Raw genomic sequence first — 24,698 nt, forward strand, 5'->3', positions numbered from 1 at the left:
AATGTCACAATGAAGATGTCCAATCATATCGAATTTCATACTTTGTTTTGTCAGTTCATAGCGTTGTTGAAATCCTTTGTTCTCACTTGTGGTTGCGTTCATATGACCAGCCGTATCTTGAAACCACATTGCTGTTTGTAAATGTGTATTTTTAGCTCCATCACTATAATTGAGTAGTTTTTCCATGTACGAACGATATGGATGATTATGTGACGGAAATGAAATCAGTTTATTGTTCAAGTAGATTTGTACTTCACTAAACATAGCATTTAGAAAATCATTGACAGGTGCAATTGCTTTATCCGTATTGATGAAGGAGGAACCATCTGGTTTCACAATTTGTGCTTGGATGTATAATAAGGTTTGTGGTAAATCAATATATTCATCACTGCTACCACTCACTACAAATTCTATTGGTGAATTTTCAGCTATTGAACTAATTGGTTTGTAGCCTATAATACGATTGTCCAGAACACTGGTTTGCGTGGGCAACGTTGAAAAAATGTCCAATTCACTTTTTACACATTCACAGGATTGATGATGTAAGAAAGCCATCGTTGAATTAATCAAAAATATCTGGTGACGATGCCAATGATCTCTTCTTCTTCTTATGTGATAATTTACGTCTCTTTGTAGGATTGATGGTGTTGTTGATCGTTGGAAGGTCAACCTCAAACTGAGAGCAGTCATCCCATTTTCGTTTATGATATCCACTTCCCAGCATAGTTTTCAACTTGTTTTTAGCTTTTTCTTGTAAATTCGATTTTGCCTCTTGCATACGTTGATGAAACGATTCTTCCAGCGGTTGATTCGAGATCACAACATCATTAATCATATTGGCACCTGATTTTAATAATTCTTTTCCCACAGTTTTAGCGCCTTGCTTCACAAGTGGTAACACTGAACGAAATAAGCCACCAAGGAAACTTCCAATGCCATGTCCTGCTTGATAGGGACTTCCCACATAGACGTTGCCGATACCGGATAACGCTTGTTTTTGGTAGTATTGCAAATACGGATCAGTCATGACGACGACGACGGAAATGTAGTTTTGTACACACCGTTCCAAAGGTGAATGGCATCCGATGACCTGTGCTATCCCTTATATCGATTTGTATTTGCTCAAAATTCATTTTTTCCACCGGAACATAATGTGCAGGATTAAAGATTTGTACTGCATGACTTCCAAAAGTATGATTCACAGGATCCATGTTGACAATTCGTAGCAAGGGTACCATTGTATCTCCAACAATGACAGATTCAATAATGTCACAGTAGACGTACATTTGTGATGGTAAGCCTAATCGTACATCCGGTGTATATTGTCCCTTTTCCATATCTTTTAAATCACTTTTCGGGTCAAATCCAAGCATTAAACTAACACTTGGTGACAATTGTACAGAAGTATGGATTTCCTTTTTGGGATGTCTTATGAGGCATATATTATTAGTTGCGTCATGAGATATAAATAAATTGGTTTCTTTATGATGTATATTAATTGCATGAATAAGATCCCGTATATTGTTATAATAGCGTACAGGGATCGTTACAACCTTCCACGGTTCTTGATCATTACTACTTGATGATTTGTAATATATTTTATTGTTTTTACTGTTAATGTTCAGCAAAGAATGTGGATAATGAATCTCTACAATTGCCACATCCCATTTCTGGCGAAACTCTACACGTCGTTGTAATTTCGTAATATATGAAGTCAATGTATTTTCTGGAAAATAATCCATGGAACTATTACTGGGAAGTGTAACGTAAAAATCTTGATCAGGTTCCATTCTTCTTCTTCTTCAATGAAGTTGCAGGGATCCACGAATTGAATGAGGAAGGATATCCTTTCCACTGGACGAGATACTCCTTTCTGCGACCTTTTGTTCTTGTACGTAATATTTTATCGATGAGGAACGTCGAAGGGAGCGGTACTGGTTGTAATTCTTCTCTGTAGAAAACACCATCGATAAGTTGATGATTTAAATCCTCTAGTCGATACACTGGTGGGTTTCTTGGTACAATGGCTTTTACTCTGAATATTTCCCAAGTCCAGTTCTCGAGGTAACCCTTGTCAAAGATACGTTTTGTTTTACTTATACGAACAGTATCACCAACAGATAAATCCGTATCTTGTTTTGAACGTTGTAGCTTTTTGTCGTATAAGTTATGCCACACCTCCAGTAAATTGTCCTGAGAAACGTTTGCAGGTGCCATTTTAATACTGGAATGCCGACTTTCATTGTATGCTTTTACAAGTAAAGGCAATACTTTGATGTAATTGTATGTTTGATATTTGGTAAAGTATTTCCACATACGATGTTTCAATGTCTGATTAAATCTTTCTGCGATGCTGGCTTTAATATCTGGATCCTTTGTTGTAACATGTTGCACGTTGTGTTTTCTGAGAAACTTTTGTACTGTCTTGTTGGTAAATTCAGTTCCTTGATCACTACGTAGTACAATTGGTTTCCTCTCCTGGAAAATCATTTCAAATGCATTCACTATATCCTCGGCACTTTTTGATTTTAGTGGTACAGCCCACCCGTACCGACTAAACACATCAATCACTGTAAGAATATAGCGGTAATTGTCATTATAGTTTTGAAGTGATTGTAAATCATTTAAATCACATTCCCATTGATCATCAATATTGTTGACAAGATAAAAATCTCTACGGAAACGACGACGTACAGGACGATGTAACGTGTAGGTAGGTTGTTTGTTTAACCAAAGTTTTATTTTGGTTAGAGGTATAGATTTTCCTGTGGCTTGCCATAATTTCTTTGCAGTAGAAAACGATGCAGGATGTGCTGGATTGTAATAAATGGATTTCAACTTTTTGTTCATGGTTTGTACGTTGACCATTGTGGAATGATACGTTTTCTTTTTGGTCGGACTTCTAAAACATCATCATCGTCTTCTTCTTCTTCTTCTTCTCCGGAAGAAAATAATTCAGGTGCCGGTTTTGGTGGTGCAGATCCTTCAGATGCTGATGTACTATTATGCTTGACAATATAGTTTAATCTTCGTGGATTACCAATCAATTCTTGAGGTGTGTTTGACGATGCAAGGTAGTTGCAAAACAATTCCCAGCCTTGAGGATTAGAATGTTTCCTCGGTCGAGTCACATCGCACATTAAATCTACAATATTGGATCCATGTAGTTTATTATCGTTGATGTACACTGTTCCTTTATGATCCCACGTAATTGCGTCATCTTGTTTTAAACGACGGAATAGTAGTTCGGCTTTCTTACGATACATTTGTGGTATTGCGGCTAAAATTTCTTGTTTCGTGCTATCGTCAACATTCGGGACGTCACCATCAGGTTTCATTGATGTAATTGTAAGTGGTATTGGTTCTTCTTGTTTACGTATCACATAAAGATATTTCTGTAATATTCTATTGTACTGATTCCATTTTTCTTCATCACTTGGATACGATGTATTCAATATGGATTGCATTTCACGATCGAGATTAGATTCTCGATTTTCACTCACACGGGATGATGATGCATGCATTCGTTGAAGCATTTCTGGTGGCACTAAAACCATCTTCTTGCTATGTTCCATGATGTTTATTGTTTAAACAAAATACTGGATAACACACTTCCTACAATAGGTGCAAGTAATGCAGGTAAGAATCCTCCTTGTTGTACGGCTAAATGTTTCTTCTTTTTATCCAATGATTTTGTATTGTCTACGAGATAGCGGAGCGTGTTCTTGTAACGCTTTAATCTTGACTTCTGCGCACTTGTCAGTGGAACATTGCCTTTTAAGACATTATAACAACATTCACAAATACTATGAATTAATGAAGCGTCTGCATTGGCAATAATAGCTTTACGCAATCTTGGTTTAGCTTTGTGCAGAGCACGTAGCAGATCAGCGTGTTTCACTGTAGGAGACATCGTGACAGACTAAGTCATTCTTTTCACATGCACAATAATTTAAACATGTTTTGTTGGTACGTAAACATAATGATGCAAATCGTCGGGAAAAATATTTGTACGAAATCGCATTTCATCGGGTGTATCTTGTTTAAGATCCAGCAGTAAATAGCCATGTGGATTTCTTGTTGCGTCTGCATAACTTTCTTGTAGAAACAGTGGATGCTCAGGCATGATTTGATAACTCATATGCTTGATTTGTGACTTGTCACGTGGATTTTTAAACAACACCAAATACGAACAATTTAAACTCATATTTCTATTTGCTTTACTTTGATGAAATACATTTTGTGTTATAAAAATCACACTAATATTTCGATGATGTGATCCTTTTGTGAACATATCAACAATATCACTATTCACTTCTCGCATATGGTCATCAATAATAATCAAATGTGGTCCATCGTGAGGCTGAAAATCTTTCATTCGTGGAAGTCCTTCGTGAAATTCTACTGGAACTGGCATTGTTGCATACACGTCTTGCCATTCTGCATAATACCAGTATATCTTACGAAATTTTGCATTGATCATGGTTGGGAGATGTGACAGTAATCGCTTCACAAAATACGTTTTTCCACACCCACTAGGCCCTGCGAGAATACAGGTAAATGGATGTTTCCACTGTGTATCCATGATGAACACTAACACCTTGTTTCAAAAATGATGCGTATTTAAAGCGAGTACAACAATTCTTGCACTCACTGGTGTGAAAAGGAAAAATCCGTTCATGTGTTTATTGAATAGTTGAAAACCGTTTATTTGTTAATCGAATAGTTGAAAACCGTTTATTTGTTAATCGAATAGTTAAAAACCGGATAAAGTTTAACGGTTAACCGTGAAAGCTGATCACTGTTTGATTTAAATTCTATTTGAAAATTTTTCGTTTCAAATTTGTTTTGAAATTTTTGTTTCAAAAATTTTGTTTAAAAATTTTTTTGTTTCAAAATTTTTGTTTCAAATTTTGTTTAAAAATTTTTTCGTTTCAAATTTTTTTTTTGTTTGTAAATTTATTGTTTCAAAATTTTTTGTTTGAAAATTTTTCGTTTCAAATTTTTTGTTGAAAATTTTTGTTTCGAAATTTTTGTTTTAAATTTTTCGTTTCAAATTTTTGTTTTGAAAAATTTTTAGTTTCAAGATTTTTGTTTAAAAGTTTTCGTTTCAATTTTTGTTTTGATTTTTTTTTTAGTTTAAAAAGTTGAAAAAAAAGTTTTAAATGCCAAGAATCTTGTTCAAAGTTTCCACCTAATTCCTAGAGAACATTGACCAGGGACCTCGTCGCGCATTAAAACCAAATCATCGATCACGTGACTGTACTACACCCGAAGGGTCCTACCAAATTGAAAGGGGATACCCATCCATACCTTATAACCTTAATTGAGTCAGTAACCGAACACGTGGTTGTACTAAACAAATTTGGTAATAGGACCACCGAAACATATTGAGGTCCTGTACTATGCTTCAATTGGACAATTTCAGTGGACCCCCATTGCCAAAATTTAAGAAGGGTGCCCATGTCTTATGATAAGAAATGAACCCCTGTAATCATAGAATCTCATCAAAGGGGATAAAATGGACCAAAAAAAAACAAACACGTGGTACAACGTTTATATTTTGGCAATTTTTGTACCCCTACAAGGGAACGATGTGGACCATCCAAATTTATCATGATACATATTGAGGTCCTGTACTATAATACCAAATGTTGAAATTGGGCAATTTCCAAAATTTAAGGGGTGGACCAAGGTACCCCTCCCGGGGTGCACCAATGTACCCATGTCTTATAATAGATAATGGACCCCTATACATGACCATATAACCATATAAGGTAATAGGACCTCATCCAAGGGAATAAAATGAGCCAAAAAACCAAACATGTGGTTGTACTAAAATTTGGCAATTTTGTACCCCTAAAAGGGAACGAGGTGGACCACCCAAATTTATCATAATACATGTTAGGGTCCAATACTATAATACCCAATGTTGAAATTGGGCATTTTCCAAAATTTAAGGGGTGGGCCATGGTACCCTTCCCAAATTTTTCAAGGGGTGCATTAATATACCCATGTCTTATGAAAGGTAATGGACCCCTATACATGACCATATAACCATATAAGGTAATAACACCTCATCCAAGGGGATAAATTGAGCCAAAAACCAAACACGTGGTATAACGTATTGCTTACGTTTATATTTTGGCAATTTTGTACCGCTAGAACGGAATGAGGTGGACCGCCCAAATTTATTACGATACATATTAGGGTCCTGTACTATAATACCAAATGTTTAAATTGGGCAATTTCCAAAATTTAAGGGGTGGGCCAAGGTACCCCTCCCAAATTTCTCAATGGGTGCATTAATATACCCATGTCTTATGAAAGGTAATGGACCCCTGTATACGCCCATATAACTATATAGGGTAATAACACTTCATCCAAGGGGATAAATTAGGTCAAAAACCCCCGAAATTTCAATTTTTGGCAATTTTTTACCCATGAAAGGGAACGACATAGACACCCAATACTGATAGAGGTACATACTATGGTCCTAGGCTACCATACCAAATTTTTAGATTTGGCAATTTCCAAAATTTAAGCGGGGTGGTCCTATGTACCCCTGCCAAAATTTAGGGGGTGGGCCAAGGTACCCCTGCCAAAATTTAGAGGGGGTGGTCCTAGGTACCCCTAGGTCATTGACCCTGGGCTAAGGTCATTGACCTTTGACCTATGACGTCACTAAAATTTTTGCTGACTCGGCGAGCCATACGGGGACCACTACTACTCCTGGGATCGGTGCCCTTGGTAATGAGGTAGGTTCAGGACGAAGTTTCAAAACAAATGGAAATGGTTACACCCGCTAATTTCTTACGGTCAACATGTAAAATATTTTACATATTACGTATTTCATACTATTATCTGCGAAAAGAGAAGGCATCACGAAACCTCTAATTTCGACTCTTACAAAATAAAGAGGAAAACGAGTCATTTTCTCCTTCCCCAACAGGGACTCAGTGACAGTTCAAATTTATCATTGATGAACTGACAATGGACCAGAAGTTTTTGTTTTTGTTTGTTTGTTGTTTTGTACGACATTTTCAACATATTTTTTCCCAGTTGTGAAAAGTGGTGTTCTCTTCTCAATACGTCTAAACAGGATAACAACCGTATTTGCACAGCCCTACTTACCAGCAACGGCGGATCCAGAGGGGGGAGCGATTGCCCCCGGAAGAGAAAACTTTCTTCTTATAAGTATAATAAATATATAAATAAATAAAATCCATCCTAGAGTTTGGAGGTGTTAAAAATAGCTCTAAGTAGCAGTATTACAACCCACCGCCTCCCCCAGAAGTCCGTCCTGGATCCGCCCCTGCTTACCAGGCTCTGGTTGTTATATAACACAACATGTTGGATAAAAACACTGCCACAATCACCCGATATGAACCCAATAAAACATTTACAAATATGACATCTGCAACAAAAATGACCAGAAAAGGTCATTGACACAAACAATCTAGTTCGTTCGATACCGAATTAGTTGTGTGCAATTATCAAGTAAATAGAAGGACGCACCAAGTACTATAAGGATGGCGACAGTGTGCAGAAACTTGTAGGTGTCCAATACTTTTTGGTGGCAATTGTGAGAAGTTTGTATTTCATTTTTTAGTTTCGTTCTCTTGACATGGTCACTGTTATGTTTCTCCCATCATACGTGTTAAATAGTATAATACATACAGAAAGGTAGGAGAACAGTGAATGTTCGTTTATTATTCCATTTTTCTTACATTTCACACTCTGACATTCAACACACACTCCGTAGAAACCAACAGAAAAATATTAGTTTGTTCATATTGAATGTAATAACAACAAATTTGTATATGTGGTCCAATTCTGAAAAAGTTAGAAATATTGCAATGGTTTAACAACGCAGAATCAATTACAAGATTTTCAAACTTATAGTGGGAAGTAAAATATTAAATTCTTGTTTCCGCCCGGGATCGAACCGGGGACCTTGCGCGTGTGAGGCGCACGTGATAACCACTACACTACGGAAACTTGCACATACAGTAGTTTTATTACTTCCAATTTAAGGACTTTAGTTAGTGTTAAGTTGCCTAAACATTTTATATGCAACGTTCATATATTTTGTGTGTGGGTATGTCAGGACGAGTATCACGGAAACTTCGTAATAGGAGAAATCTAATACAGTATTTTGGATTCTCCCCACTCCGTTGTAAATGTTCCGTTTTTCCATATCATTTTAGAACTAAGTAGTGCTAAGTCAGAACTAATTATAATTATTATTATAACTCAGGACTCACTGATGGCTATATAATTAGCATACTTATCTTTGACGCGGAAGGCCCGGGTTCGATTCCAGTGAAACTAACGTGGTTCAGATTCCATGAAACTTGTAGATCCGCGCCTCATATATAGCCTCAGTGCTTGAAAGAAATGTTAGAAAATCGTCTTCCAACCAATTATACTAAGTATACTATAGTCTCACTTACACTCACGGCTTAGATTAGAAAAGTTAAAAAAAAAAAAAAAAGAATTTATAACAAGAAGTAACCTAACGAAACAAGACATAATATTATAAGTAATGGGTAAGTACGGATTGTGGTGGACAAACAATGTGTGTGTGGATTTTCTCGAGGTTATCCCGTTTCATCCCACATTCGCCATTCCACCAGTATCATCCATCTCATCATCATGTCTCCTTTAGCCTCAGTGCGTAATCGTGGGTCGTTAAATAAAAAATAAAAAAATGAAAAGCAAGGGATAGGTTATGAGCCACTCCCTCCAAACAACCATACTGGATTCATAATGCCCCTAGAGCATGGCTAATTTCGTATTTCATGTTTTTAATTGATAACATGTATGGATTATTTAAAAAAAAAATAATTAGGTACGGTACTCAAATTTACAGAATATTAAATGTTACTACATAAATAGACAGGGGCGTAAATAAGGGCCCCGCAGACCCAAATCGTGATGTAGGACGTACAGAAGGGGCCCCACTCCATGTAGTCTGCGGAGTGGCCCCTAACCCCTTAGTTACGCCGCTGTAAATAGACAATGATATATTGTTTACTAGATAAATATTATTATTGCACATATGATGCAGGCATGACCATACATTTCAACAGCTAATCACAAACTATAAAAATCATGACTAGCCCCTGGGAGGATCGAACTCCCGACCCCTGGTTTATAAGACCAGTGCTCTAACCACTGAGATAAGGAGGCGACCATGTTTTTTTTTTTTTTTTTTTTTTTTTTTTTTTTTTTTTTTTAATAGTGCGGCGAGTCGGTGTGCAACTAGTAGTAATTACTGTGGAGAATCTCAATATATTTTAAAAGTAGAATATGTAACCGTACCTTCTTCACCAATATTAGTGATAATTTGTAGGGAATAGAAAATTTAAACGTTTCAACTCCTTCTATCTGTGTGTCTGATCTTCGGATATCAATATGTTACTAAATTTTAATGTAATGTAAATTTTATGTTAATAAATTTTATTTGTGCTTCACTAGGTGAATGCCAGAACAGTATCCTGTCAATCAGGCACGTAGCGAGGTTTTCTTAATGGGAGGAGGGGCGTGACATGAAATACTGTGGTCATTACACGAGGAGCTCGATCAATCTAAACTATTTTACTGGCAACATTGGTTTGTTAGGACAATAAAATGAGGATATGTTAGTAAGTATTTTAATAACAAACTATGAAGAAATCTCGAGTAAAAAAATAAGGAGGAGTACTGAAAAAGATTTTACAATATTTACGTTCCTTCCTTTTTTCTTTCAAATATAAAAATTTTCCTTTCATTATGATCTCAACTTATTATAAAAAGTACATATCCACTATTATAAAAAGTGCATATTCAATAATGTCTTGTAAAATATTTTACAATGTCCGCGTTCCTTTCTCTATTGAATCAAATGTTAACAGAACTTCCTTTCCATGTAACTTTTTCGTTTTCATTATTCCGTCAACTACTGACTGTTCCAAATGACAGGTTAAATTGACACTAGAAAACTGTTTCTGAAATAATATGTTTGATACTGCAGAGAAGCGATGGCGAAAAATTAATATATAAAATATCCGCACTATTAGAGGACGGCACTTTGCTTTCAAAAGCTTGAAATTTCCCTGACTACAAGCAGCGGAAATTCTGAGAAATCCGCAACTTTACTAGAAATTTCAAATTCCCTGACTTTTCCAGGATATCACGCTCATTCGCCACCATGTATTACAAGTAATACAAATCTCCTCATAAGAAAGAAAGAGTAACCAAAAGCTTGCTGTAGCATTTTTTATTTTTAACAATTCTTCTTTTTCTCGTTTCATTTTGTTTCATCCTTACTTAATTTTACACTTCTGGTTTGGAAGGAGGGTCTGGACCCCCTGGACCCTCCTTGGCTACGTGCCTGTGTCAATGTTGTTGCTTGATGATTTCAGTGTTAAAATTAGTTTTGGAAGCCGTATCTGAAAGTTAACGAGGATATGGAGGAAAACGTCACTAGATTTGCTAAGGAGGCACTAGATTTGAATCCAGCTGTTTACTATCGCTTGACTAAAGGTTTTCCATTTTTTTTTCAATATACGGTATACCTCCAGCAACTTTTTCAGTTGTCTTTCTAATTGTTAACTATTCCAGTGACAATGAGGTTAAAATGCATTATTCCGACGTTTGTTAATAAATAAACAAAGCTTTAAAGCTGATTATTCGGAATAGAATTTCACGTACGATAGTTTTTTTTTTATCGTCTGATTTACATAAATTTACAAGTAATGGAAATTCTTGAACTTGCGAGCCAAATTGGCTACTATTACTCTGGGGTTTCGTATACTAAATAGTTCCTTTAAAAAAAATGTTTCTATGCTCAGACTCGGGATTGAAGCGAGGAACTTTAGATCTTCAGTCTAACGCTCTTTCAACTGAGATATCTAGCCATATGATTTAGATTATTTTATTTCATATTTCATTGAGTTTACCATCTGAGTTTAATAGAATGTGCTATTTCGTATGATACGTAACGTGTCAAGTTCTATGTCTTGAGAATATATTCTACGCTACGTTCCAATGACCTCTGCATTTCTGACAGTTTGTTATCAGGTCAAAATTTCATTGGAAAATGATCAAATAATTAATAAATTTTATGTATATTATTGATGTATATTGCGTATATTATGATTAAATAAGGTAGAATACATCATAAAATCTTGAAGAGCTTCTTATAAGTTAAGGTTAACAGTATTGTATATTGTGTACGAGCATTCAGTGGATATTATCTGCAATTTTGGAAAGAAACGACATAGTTTCCTATAAATACGGTATAATTTTATTGATAAGAGTTTATCTCGTAAGAATAACATTATAATTTTTGAAGTGTTACAGTACTAAAAGTTTACTATAGAAAAAATATGGGAAAAATTGAGTGAACTCTGCCGTTTTTAAGCTCCAAAATAAAAGAGGTTTCATTAAAATCCAATTTAGTGGTTCCCAAGATAAAGGATCTTAAAACTTAAATGTGTACTGTTATGCTTTTTGCCTAGTTTACAGTGAATACTGGTAGCCAGAACCAGGGCCGTGCTGGGATACTAATGAGGGCGGTGGACAAGTCTACTAAAAGGGCGCCCATACAAACGGGAGTATATATATATATATATATATATATATATATATATACTTTGAAAAAAAGTATGGATGCTTGTGGGAACCTTGAATCGAAATCCTCTTTACTAGGGAAAACTTTTTAGTTCCTCCAATAACATTACTGTCAAGTGTAAAGGAGCTAAATGTATCAACAACTTACTATAGCTCTATGGCCTATGGAAACAGGAGGTTCAGTGCCGCGTTTACAAAAGCTCTCCATTGATTTCTGTCCTTAGCCTACTGGAACCAGTTTTTACTTTATATTTCAATCTCTGCCAGAACCATTTTAATATTGTCCTCCCATCTGCGCCTCGGTCTTCCTAATTTTCGTTTTCCTATTTGGATTTCCAGTTAGAACTTTGAAAACGTTTCTAATTTCTTTCATTCTGGCTACATAACCTGCCCATTTGAGCCTCCTACACTTGATGACTCTAACATTGTTTTTGTAAACGGTATAAAATTATGCAGTTCCTCGTTATGAAGTTTCCGCCATTCCCGTTCCTCTTGGAGTTCGAATATTGGTTTAAGAATCTTGTTTTCAAATACTTTCAGCCTGCGATTTTCCCTCAGAGTCAGTGACCATGTTTCGCAACCACACAGCACAACAGGCATGATTATCGTTTTATATTTTAAGCTACAAATTCCTCAACAGAATTCGCGACAACAAAAGATTTTTAACTGAATAATAACACGAATTCCCTGCTTTCAGTTGACATCAAGTTTTTAGTAGGCCTAATTATGGTTTTGGTCTGTTAATAATGATTCTAGATATTTGAAAGTATCCACTTTGTCGAAAGAAAAATATTATTTGGTATTTTAACGCATCCATAAAATGCATATATTACAATCCCGACAAACTTCCATTTATTTAGTTTTCTCTGCATTTACTTTTAAGCCCATATCTCTGCAAGCGTTAGGTACGATTTCTGCATTCCTTTCTATTGTTCTATCGAACCCTATTAAATTTACATCATAAGCATACGCCGTAACCTGGTAAATACAATTCAGCTGTAGGACCTGATTCCTGTCTTTGATTTTCCTTATAGTGTTCTCCAGAACAAAGTTAAATAATAATGGCGATAATGCATCTGCTTCTTTCAGATCATTCTCAACGTGAAAGCTCATGAACAAAAATTTCTGTACTCGAACCTTACTTTGGGATTCATTTAAACATATCTTAATTAATCTACCTTTTTCGGTATTGCAAATTCTGTAAGCATGTTGAACAATGTTTCCCTCCATAGTCTAAAGTCAATAATTGATGTGCCAGAATATTGTATTCCCATTTCTTTTTCAAATATTAGTTGAATAGTAAATATCTGGTCGATAGTTGATCGTTTTTACCTACATCCGTTCTGATAATCTCCAATAATTTCATCTGCATATGGAGTCAATCTTGCTAATAGAATGATTTATTGGATGTTGACAGAAGAGAAATGCCTCAATAATTATTAAATCAGTTTTGTTGCTTTTCTTCTGGACTGATTGATTCTTTTCACTCTTGTGGTAATTCCTCCTTGTTCCAGATAAGGAGAATGAGTTTGTGTATCTTACTCTACAATTTTGCCCCTCCAGCTAAAATTAAGTCAGCCAGAATTTCGTCTACACCGGGAGATGTATGTTTCTTTAATTTTTTAAATAGCGATTTCTATTTCTATCTGGTTAGGTTCTGGAATATACGGTTATGCTGTATTCATTACACTTTCTCCACGCATATTAGTTTTTCGCTATGTGTTAAGCAAATCGTCAAAGAAATCTTTTCATCTATTTAAGATGCTATACTGATCAGTGAGAACTGTTCCTTTGGCTTTATTTAATATATAAGCATTAAATTGATAGCCTTTCTTAAGTCCGTTAATGCATTTATACATGTCACGAATGATTTTGTTTTTACTATTATCTCCAAGTTAATTAATTTTAGCTTTCAAAAATCGCGTTTCTTTGTTCAGTAAGTTTTGGAAGTTTTCCGTAAGATGACAGTGAAATTTTATGTAGTTATTTCGTTCGGATTTTGTAGCCAAAGCTGCTTCTTCTGTTTTATCTTCTCTGCTACTTTAATGTTATCTCTAATTTCAACCAAGTATCCTGAACAATTGTGCACTCCGAATCTTCTAGAGAATCTATTCGACACTTCAATCTGGCTCCCCCCCCCCTCACTTGACTCTCCTCTAATTTCTTTAAATTAAACCGCACCGTTTTCATATATTGAATATTTCCTTTATTCAAGGATAGATTCTCTCTTATTATCATAGTCAACTCCTCTGAACGACCGAATATCAGTTGTGCTAGACTGTTTTCTTCTATCTACTAAAACGTGATCGATTTGATTATGTGTTTTTTCGTCTGGCGAGGTCCAAGTATAATTATGAACGTCGCGATATGGGAATTTTGTATTCATCATTATAAGGTTTCTGGATTTGTAAAGTTCACGAGTCTAACTCCGTTGTTACAACCTTCCTTATACAGACATTTATTCCCTATAATCGGTTTGAAAATACCCTCTCGTTCTACCTTCGTACTGAAACCGCCTAACAGAATTTTCATACGGTATTGTGGGAGATGATCAAATACCCCTTCTATTGTTTCGTAATTTTTTTTTATTGCCATCCTTATTTTCTGTTGGGGTATGTACATTTAAAACAATATTACACCACCGACTCTTAAGAGAAGTAAAAGAAAATCTGTCATTAACAAATTCAACCTATGTAATTGCTGATATTACGTATTCGTTTGTGAACGAAAAGCACTGATCCTAGTTGATAATTTTTAATACGTTTCCCATAAAAAAAAAACGTAAAATTTCCCGACTTGACACCTCCATTTCTTTCTCATCTAACTTTCTGATATCCCACTAGGTCCATTTTCTATTTCTAAACTCATTCGTTACACATTTTAACGCGCCTGCCCTATAGAGACTTCTTATCTTCCATGTTCCAATTCTTATGTCGATTTTACTTTGCTGAGTTCGTGCCAAATTATCAGTTCTGATCCGCGAGGTTTCCGCGAATATATCTGAAAAAGCCTTTCTTTTACAGGATGAGTTGTTAGCCCCACACCAAATCCCCCAAGCTGGAGGATCACCCCTTGTCTGTCCGCGACTGCTTATTCAGTATATTCGCAGCTAACCTGTATATCCCAGAGGCCTTCTCCTCGATCCACAACCTGAGGACGCGCCGTGCCGTGGTGACAGGAAGGCCACATTTTACGGGAATTAATATAGCTATATTTTAGAATTACAATAGATACTGATTATCCGAACACTGATTTAAAACACACAGGAACAATCAATATGCTCGGATATATGAATGCATATTAAGACTGTGAAAGCTTCGATGCCGTAAAAATCGTAAATTAGAGACTAGTGTCAGTGTAGTATTTCATGAATGCATCGTACGTTTGGCTATCCGAACTATTCTTGATGTATTACATTGTTTCGTTTTATAGCTACATAACTTTATAATATTTTGTAAGTGATTATACTCTTTACCTGTCCTGCCAATAGCAACTATATGAATTTATAATACAAAACTGAAATACAGAAGAATATTTTTTTAAAAAATGTAATATTTCGCAGGTCATCTCAGGTAAAGGACGCCTTGTATTTTTCACAGCTTCTTTATTAACAATCACTATTCGAATTCATTATACAAAGCTGGCACACTGGATAACTAAAACCACTTATAACTTATATAATGTGATGTTTCGTAGAGCGCCTTATGTAGAAGGCGCACTGCACCTTTCACGGATTCTTAACCAATAGTAACTGTATGTATTTATTGTACAGAACTGTGGTATACAGAAGAGTAAATAAAATCGTTCATCTTTGATGTGGACTCGCAACTGGTATTAACTTTTTCTTCAAAACTCTATCCAGATTAGCTATTAACTACCAGATTAGCCAACAAAGGAAGATTGTTAGAGAAGATTGTTGGAGAGAAGAAAAGGATAATAGGAACAGAGTGGTAGTGATAGGTGACATAGTTTTATCGGAAGAAGAGGAGAAGTGCTTAAGTCTAGGACATAAATTTAAGGTTAAAGAGGAAGAAGTGGACAAGAAGGAATTGGTGTACACAGTAGAACAAGCCATTGTAGACATAAAAGATAAGGACGAGAGAGAGAGAATAAGGAAAAAAGCATTGTCGATTGTTAGGCAAAATATGAACAAGAAGGAGAGTAACTTAAGGAAAGAAGAGAAGGAAGGACTGAAAAGATTAAGGAAAAGAAAGGATATCGTAGTGGAACAGGCGGACAAAGGAGGTGCGTTGGTAGTAATGGAGAAAGGATGGTACCAGGAGAAGCTAGGGGAGTTATGTGATCAGACATATGAGGAAGTCGGTAACAAGGACATGAAAGATGAAGTGTTGAAAAAGATAGTACAAGAAGGGAAAAAGGCGGGGATTAAAAAGATGATCAACGAAAAAGGAAGGATTCCTGTCATGAAAGGTTTTCCGAAAATACATAAGAAGGACGTGAAGCTAAGACCAGTACTGGACTGCAGAGGTAACTATTTTGAACCACTAGAGGAGAAATTAAGAGAGATAATGGACGAAATCAGACAAGGACAAAAGACATGCAGAGTGAAGAACACGGAAGAATTGAGGAAGAGGATAGATGAGATTAAGTGGAATCAGGAGAAGGTGTTAATGTTTAGTGTAGATGTTAAAGCCATGTTCACCAGTATAAGAAGGGATTATGTCATAAAGGCAATAGAAGAGGAGATGGAAGGGAAAGTTATAAGTCAGTGGAAAAAAGAGAAAGTCATAAGAGCGCTTAAGACTTTGTGGGAAAATAGCTATTGCATAATTGGAGAAAGACTAGTGAAGATAAAAGAAGGTTTAAGCATTGGATCCAAGCTGAGTCCAGTTCTAGCGGAAATAGTAATGAACAAATGGGAGAAAAAAGTGACAGAACAAGCAGGAGGAAAGTTACTGTTCTTTTGCAGGTATGTTGATGATTGTTTAGGCATATGGACAGGGAATAGAAATCAACTGGAGAAATATGTTGAAAGTATAGAAGACCAAGAGAAAGGCATAAGGTTAGAATTAGAAGTTGAAGAAAATAACTCTATCAATTTCATGGATATGAAGATAGAGAAGCAAGGTGAGAAAGTGACTACTAGTTGGTATCAGAAACCGTGTTGGGCAGGTATTTATTGCCACTGGAGAAGTGATGTAGACAAAGCAACTAAGAAGAATTTCATTAGGAACATGGAAAGGAAGATAGAAAACATCAACAGCGAGGAAGAGGGAAAGAAAAAAGATTTGGAAAAATTCTACAAACAATTGAACAATAATGGATATAGGATAGAGCAGTTTAGGAGAAAGAGAAAAGAAGATAATATGGATAGGAAAGAAGAGGAAGACAAGAAGTGGTATGGCATTCAGAGCATAGGCGAAAAGACCGAAGTGCTGAAGAAGTTATTAAGAAAAGGTGGTGTGAAGACTTATAGAAAAGGAGGAGAAACTTTGTTGAAGTGCATAAGGAAGAAAAGGAAAAAGAAGGAAAATCATATAGAGGAGCAGGAAGAAGGAGTGATATATGAAGTGAAGTGTAGTGAGTGTGACATGAAATACATAGGGGAGACGGGGAAAAGGCTTATGGACAGATTAAAACAACATAAGGATGATGTTAGACTGAAAAGAGATAATAACGCCATATACAAACATGTGAAGGAAACGGGACATAAAATAGACTGGGAGGGAGCTAGGGGTTTAGAGAGAGAGAAGAGGAAGATTATTAGAAAGTGGAAAGAGGCTAGAACAATAAAGAGAGAACAAGAGGAGAACCTAATGAATTGGACAAGCGGTATGAATATACACGAGCAATGGGAGAAATTGTTGGATGTGATAGAAAAGGAACAAGAAAAGTGCATATAGGCTATTAATATTTATTAATTTATATTATATATATATATATATATATATATATATATATATATATATATATATATATATATATATATATATATATATATATATATATATAGTTATTTTTTCTTATTTAATATTTTCTATTTGTTATTTACTTTCTTTGTATGTCATCTCATTAAAGAACTGTTAGAAAAAGTGAAAGGGCTCATTATATTTTTCTGTTTGCGCGGAATTGACTTTATCCTCATTGGTTCCCTCCGACCAATGAGAGAAAAGAAGGGGCGTGGCCTTTCACTTTCTCATGTATATAAGATCTGTTGTCACCTGTCTTTTCTCTGTTTGTGTCTGATGAAGAGGACGTTAGGTCCTTGAAACTGTAACACATTGTAAGTATAGTTTTTAATATATTTCATTCTGCTCTGGTCAGAACTGTGTTTTATTTGTTACTCTACTTATCCAGAGCCGTGGAGTTTGTTCATTTTACTTGTTTATTTATTTATTTATTTATTTTTGTGTAATAGTGCGGCGAGTCGGTGTAAAACTAGTAGCAATTACTGTGGAGAATCACAATATATTTTAAAAGGGGGATATGTAACCGTACCTTCTTCGCCAATATTAGCGGTCATTTGTAGGGGATAGAAAATTTAAACGTCTCAACTCCTTCTATCTGTGTGTCTGATTTCGAGTGTGTCTGATCTCCGGATTTCAATATGATCCTAAATTTTATTTGTGCTTCACTAGGTGAATGCCAGAACAGAATCCTTCCTTAATTTTTAATTTCTGGTTTCAAAGGGGGGGTCTCCGGACCCTCCTTGGCTACGTGCCTGTGCCAATGTTGTTCCTTGTTGATGATTTCAGCATAAAAATTGGTTTTGGAAGCCGTATCTGAAAGCAAACGAGGAGATGGAGAACGTCACGCTAAGGAGGCACTAGATTCGAATCCAGCTGTTCATCATCGCTTGACGAAAGGTTTTCCAGGTTTTCTAAAAGAAAAATATAAGCCTCCAGCAACTTTTCCAGTTGTCCTTCTAATTATTAACTATTGCAAGGAAAAATTTAATTATTAAAAAGGTGTGATTAAAGGGTGTAATTAAATTTAATGAGATTGAGTATATATAATAATAATAATAATAGTTACGGACCGTATCTCGCTCGGGAGATGGTAATTATGTTAGGCAACCAGCCGTACAAACAATCTCAATTAATTAACTGGAAATCTCAAGAATAACCTCCAAATCCCTTGCATATTTTAAAAGGTGTATAATAAAGATATTATACAAATTCTAATATCCTATTAACCCAGAGGATATCAGTTTCTGGCTGTGTCTAGGGGTATAAAATTTGATCCAATGAAATTACATATGGGAACATATCCTGTTAATAAAAGCCTTAAATTCTTTACTCTCTATGCTTTATTTATAAAAGAAAAAATCTTTGGGCTTAATTTTGAATCAATCTAATTCGCAAAAGAGTTATCGAGTCCACAAGTTGGCTCTCGGAAACTATATTCCAAACTATAGTCAGTATTCGAGATATAGTTCCTACTCTGCTATCTCTTTAAGAACATTAAATGAAACCTTAATTTAACTAAAATTACTCTAAATCTTTGGGCCTGCGGACTCACCTTCTTTGCATTCACTTACACGCCTTCCAGTGAGCCCTTAATTTTCAAAGATTCCTTCGGCACTCGTTCAGAAACCTGGCCTAACGCCTACTTGTAGCAAAACCTGTCAGAGGCAGTACTACTAAATAAAGGATTCTAATCTAATTAATTTACAAGGAGTGGGTAAGGTTAAAGGTAAGGCAATATTTCCTCAAGTAGGAAATAATTATGTCCCTCACTTCGGAACAGGGTAAATTGTTGAATGTTTAACAAAACGATATAGGCCCATGATCTCTATCGCTTAAGAGTAAGACCTATAAAATCTATCCAGCAGGCCGATCACGACACCTGCCTTCATAAGGGGAATCGAACACAAAACCATAGGATCCGTAAATACCAAATTGGCCTGCTGCTGGCCCTCAAGTAGAAACCAGACTTAACTGAGACCTTACAAAGCCTCAGAAAAACTAAGAAAAATCCAATTTCCAAAATCACATATATTAACCTAATAACTTCTCACTAAATCCTTATAATTCAGAAAAGAAAGAAGTTCCTAACCAGGGACTGCCCTACCAAACCTATCTTACCCAGGAAATACAGCCTCTCATTTGAAAAGCTGAGAAACTTTCTGTCTCAGAATCATTCATCTGAGTCTCGAAAACTGCTAAACTTCTAAGGAACCTATCATAACCTATAATGCCATCACTAAGGCAAAAGCCAGCATAAAGCTGAAAAATGATCTTCGAGGCGTCGAACGTAAAGTCTAGCCAAAAATGAAGATGAGGAGGACAGCTCCTCCTCGTATTTATAGGAGACTACCCAAAGGGACGCTTTGACCTCCCTTACAAACAATCCATTGATACTCCGAGAGAAAGCGGTCTCCCCCTTCTCCAAAGCTGGCTGGCTAAATCCAGAAAATAAACTGGTTTCTAAAACTAGCAATACGAAAGGAAGATTTTTGTCAATAATTTTAAGAATCTCTGAAAAAAAAAAAAAAAACATGGAATTTACAAACATATATACAATAATAATATTGATAATAATTCTTACATGCTAATCAGAATATATGAATTAAATGCTACTCAGGCCTGGGATCCCCATCTTATTTTATCATAATTAAACATATAATAATACTAATAATATATTAAAAGTTTTATATATTAAAAGTTTTAATATATACAAGCAAGAGGCATAAAGTGACTCTTGCACTATTCCAGTGAAAATGAGGTTAAAATGCTTTATCCCAAAGTTTGTTAATAAATAAACAATGTTTTAAAGTTGATTACAGTACAACCCCTCAAATCCGAACCCCGGAAATCCGAAAACCCGGCAAATTCGAACACGTTCTCAGGAGAAAAAAAATAACTACAGCTGGAAAATGAAAAAAAAAAAATAATTATAATCATACAAATTTAACATTTTTAGACTTAATGCTTATTCAAAATCATCAGTGGCGTGTCGTGACACTTTGACGATTGTTACCGGTTGTTGATATTACAAGTACGTGTCTCCAGTTTTTCAATATCAGAAAATCTAGTATTTTTTTTTTTCAGTGTATCAATCATTTTAAATTATAGGCATTGGCAAGATTTTTTTTGGGGGGGGGGGTGAAATCCCACTTCAATTACCTTGATCTTTCTGAAAGGTGTGGCTCTTCAGGTTCTTCCCCTTTTTTATTAAATATAATCGAAACTGTCTCTCAATGATCTTAGATATTCTTCAAAATAATCTATTTTCTTTCTGCAGTAACTTACACCATGAATTTTCTTTTGTAAGATATTGAATAAGATTTCTTATCTTGATCCTATAGAATAAAACAGTTCAAATAAAAAATTGAAGTCAAAACTTTGAAGGATTTGATAGTATTTTGCTGCATGAACTCTGGTTTGAGAATCCCATTCGTCGATGTTTTCGTCATAGATTTAGAGTCCTAACAGTTCATCTTTAAAGCTATACATCACATCATTTATCCTACTTCTATAGTTTTATCTTGTGTTTGAGGCTGTCGGGATACTTTCGTTGACTACATAGTCCAAAGTATCTGTCCTTTTTGAAGAATGAGAAAAAAGAAGCAAATCACAAAATAGTTTTTTTTTAAAAAACTTACACCCTTTTGTATAGTGAACGGAAAAACTAAATTAAGCGTATGGGCGTAACAATGAAAAATTAGTCTTCTTTATATCTCTGTTTAACAAGAGGCTGCAGATTCCTACCTCACCAACCATAACTGAAGCTCCATCGTACGTTTGAGCAACAAGTTTTCCGTATTGAAAATTAATCAGACGGTCAAACACAACTTGAGACAGTCAAACTACGGTATGGTGAAAACGATTGCACAGTTCTTTTTCAACATATCAAACATCTTTACTTCTCCCTAATTATCATTACTATTCTCCACTTGCTCTTGATACTGTTCACATATAGCACAATGTGTTTCATCGATGGGCATGACTGTATATTTAATGACACACTTCAGAGATTGACTCTTTGCTCTTTCAGGCGCGAAACAACTGCCATCTATTTTTTTCTACCATTTAAACAGAAATAAAATCTCAATAATAATAATAATAATAATAATAATAATAATAATAATAATAATAATAATAATAATAATAATAATAATAATAATAATAATAATAATAATAAATTCCCATAGATCAAATTAACAGTCAATAAGAAACTATTGAATCAAAGCAAACCTACTGCATAATAAATTTGTTTGTTAGAATATCCTATTGAATATGTTCTTGTTCTCGGTATATTATTCAAATTTAAAGATGTATTAACATACAGTCATGCGAAAACGATATTTTAACATATAAATAATGCATTTCGGAACATACAATCTCACAGTAGATGTTTAATTCTATTACTATGAAAAACCTGCTCCTTTTATTTGAAATTGTATACGGTACTAGAGACCTGCACGGGCCGGGCCAAGCCCGAGGCCCGAAGCCCGGCCCGGCCCGCGGGCCGGGCTTGGGCGGGCCGACTCTGTTATTTCTTTGAGCCGGGCCGGGCTTGGGCGGGCCGACACTGTTATTTCTTTGGGCCGGGCCGGGCTTGGGCTGGCCGACATTGATTTCTCTTCAGGTCGGGCCGGGCTGGGACCGATCAATTGCAGTTCTTTAATAATTATTGACTTTCGTTAAACGATAATTGGAATAAAGCCAAACGTTGAAAAAGTGTGTGTGTGAAATGTTATGAAGAAATAATGCAATAACTATTTACAGTTTGTGTTGTTTAGCGGCTCCTCTTCACCATAGAGGATTGCAGGCATTATGCGGTAAATTGAGCTCTGACCTTGACCTTCACTGAACTCAAAATATAACAAGAAGGGGTGGGAATATTTTGCTTGTCGCTAAACAATATTGCCATCTTCACTTTATGTTAAAAATCAATTAAATTAGATGTTTGTTACAGGGAATGGAGTTTTTGTTCTCTCGATAACAAGCAAAGTTCTAGGAGACAATGATACCATTCGAGAGGCAAGCTTTTAGGTTGTGAACCAGAGTTTAGAAAATGTTTCCGAGGGTTAGGTCAAATTTAGTATTAAATTTTGAGAAAGATTGGGGCTAGAGCTAATTTTTTAAAAAAAAATTATCGGGCCGGGGTCGGGCCAAAAACTTTTAAAATTTATCGGGCCCGGGCCGGGCTTGGGCCAAGAATTTTAGAAAACTGATCGGGCCGGGCCGGGCTCGGGCCGAAAATTTTCAAAATATTTCGGGCCCGGGCTGGGCCGGGCCTAGGTACGTTCGGGCTGGATTGGGCTCGGGCCGAAAAATTCGGCCCGTGCAGGTCTCTATACGGTACTGTCAAGACAATGAAATAACCATACGGAAACGGAAATTACAGCCAAGTTTCCACGTCAGCTCAGCTCGATCCTCCTCTATAGCGGGAGGAGAGCAAGTAGATGATATTCTAGATTCTCCTTGTTTTGACAGGGAACGTTCCTATTTTTTCCTGATCCATTCAGCCGAACGGTAACATAAAGGGCCATTCCGAAAGTCCAAATATGAGCGCCCAGGATGCTTCTGGCTGGTACGCTGAAAGGTGCTGCTGGAGTGACTGACCGCTATCGGGGTTCTCGTTACCTTTGAAATCTGCGGTATCAACAACAGTATGTTCCTGTTTGGCGCTAGCATGTTGTGTTCATTCACATTGTAAATGCGGCATAGGGCGTCCGAACTTTAAAAAAAAAAAAAGAAAAAAAAAAGAAAAAAAGAAAAGGAAAATATGTAAACATCTTCGCATGTTGATTATGAAATTTAAAGACATATGAAAACAATGGAAAAGTGTCATATTTTTACCGTTACCGCCGGTAACAGCGGTAATATGCACTACACGTCCCTGAAAATCATTATCTAATAAAGACAGCTATAGACATGCGACACTCATTTTGGACATGAGTGTACACCCGCCAGTCACGGTCACTGCCATTTCGACCACTGGGTCACCCTGTCTAACCTCAGTCGTTGTTTTACCGCCAATTCAGTGACGAAATAAGTACGTAATATTATTTCCCGGGTAATCAGAACCCCCCCGAAATCCGAACAGGCTTCAGCCCCAATTAGTTCGGATTTGAGGGGTTGTACTGTATTCGTAATTGAATTTCACACACGATACTTTTTTCTTTTGTATCATCTGGTTTACATAAATTTACAAGTAATGGAAATTCTTGAACTTGCGAGCCAAATTGGTTACTATTACTTTGAGGTTTCCTGTATTAAATAGTTCCTTAAAAAAATGTTTTTATGCCCAGACTCGGGATTGAAGCGAGGAGCTTTAATGAGTCATATTATTTAGATTATTTTATTTCATATTTCATTGAGTTTAGCATCTGATTTTAATAGAATGTGCTATTTCGCATCTGACGTAACGTGTCAGGTTCAATGCCTTGAGAATACATTCAACGCTACGCTCCAACGACCTCTGCATTTCCTCGCTAAACAGTTTGTTATCAGGTCAAAATTTCATTGGAGAATGATCAAAGAATTAATAAATTTTATGTATATTATTGATGTATACTGCGTATATTATGATTAAACAAGGTAGAATACATCATAATATCTTGAAGAGCTTCTTATAAGTTAGGCCTATAAGTAGAGGGGGTCATGAAGGCAAGGAACTATAAATGAGAATCGAAAAATTCATTGAAACCAGCTAATACCTTGCGTTCAAGCCTTCATTGTTTCTGATATCTGTATACACATTATAATACGACATATCTTTATTATTATTTTATAATATCTTGCTCAAGGATGGTTGAAACCCAGAGCTCTCCTTGCGTACGGCAGTAACTGCAACGATGTAAAAGAGGAGACTCGGAAGGGGAAATGGATATACGCTATTAAAAATTAAATCCATTGACTATGTTTTATGCATTCTTGTTTGGCAGGGAGGGCAATGTGTAAAGATATTTAGGGAATCCTGTTTAATATTCTTCGTTTAATCCTTTCTTTGATTTAATATACACAAATAGCTTTCCTGACGAATAAAACACAGTTGTCTAAATTGATAGAGATCAACAAAACAAACACTTGAAAATAATGTTCAAGTATTGGTGGAGTTTAGGGTAATAAATAGTAATTACTCTGATTTTCTTAAATAGTACAGTA

The 24,698-nt window shown here is 35.8% G+C and overlaps 2 non-coding genes across 2 annotated transcripts; both read right to left on the minus strand.

The window, feature by feature from the left end:
* Positions 1-7,928: 7,928 nt before the first annotated feature.
* Positions 7,929-8,001, minus strand: TRNAV-CAC (transfer RNA valine (anticodon CAC)). The gene has a single exon. It is a non-coding gene; the product is annotated as a tRNA-Val (tRNA).
* Positions 8,002-9,122: 1,121 nt separating this feature from the next.
* TRNAI-UAU (transfer RNA isoleucine (anticodon UAU)) lies at positions 9,123-9,195 on the minus strand. Its single transcript has one exon. It is a non-coding gene; the product is annotated as a tRNA-Ile (tRNA).
* Positions 9,196-24,698: the final 15,503 nt, after the last annotated feature.

The sequence above is a fragment of the Thermobia domestica genome, chromosome 9 (genome assembly GCF_964235325.1).
Source record: "Thermobia domestica chromosome 9, izTheDome1.hap1.1, whole genome shotgun sequence".
NCBI lineage: Eukaryota > Metazoa > Arthropoda > Insecta > Zygentoma > Lepismatidae > Thermobia > Thermobia domestica.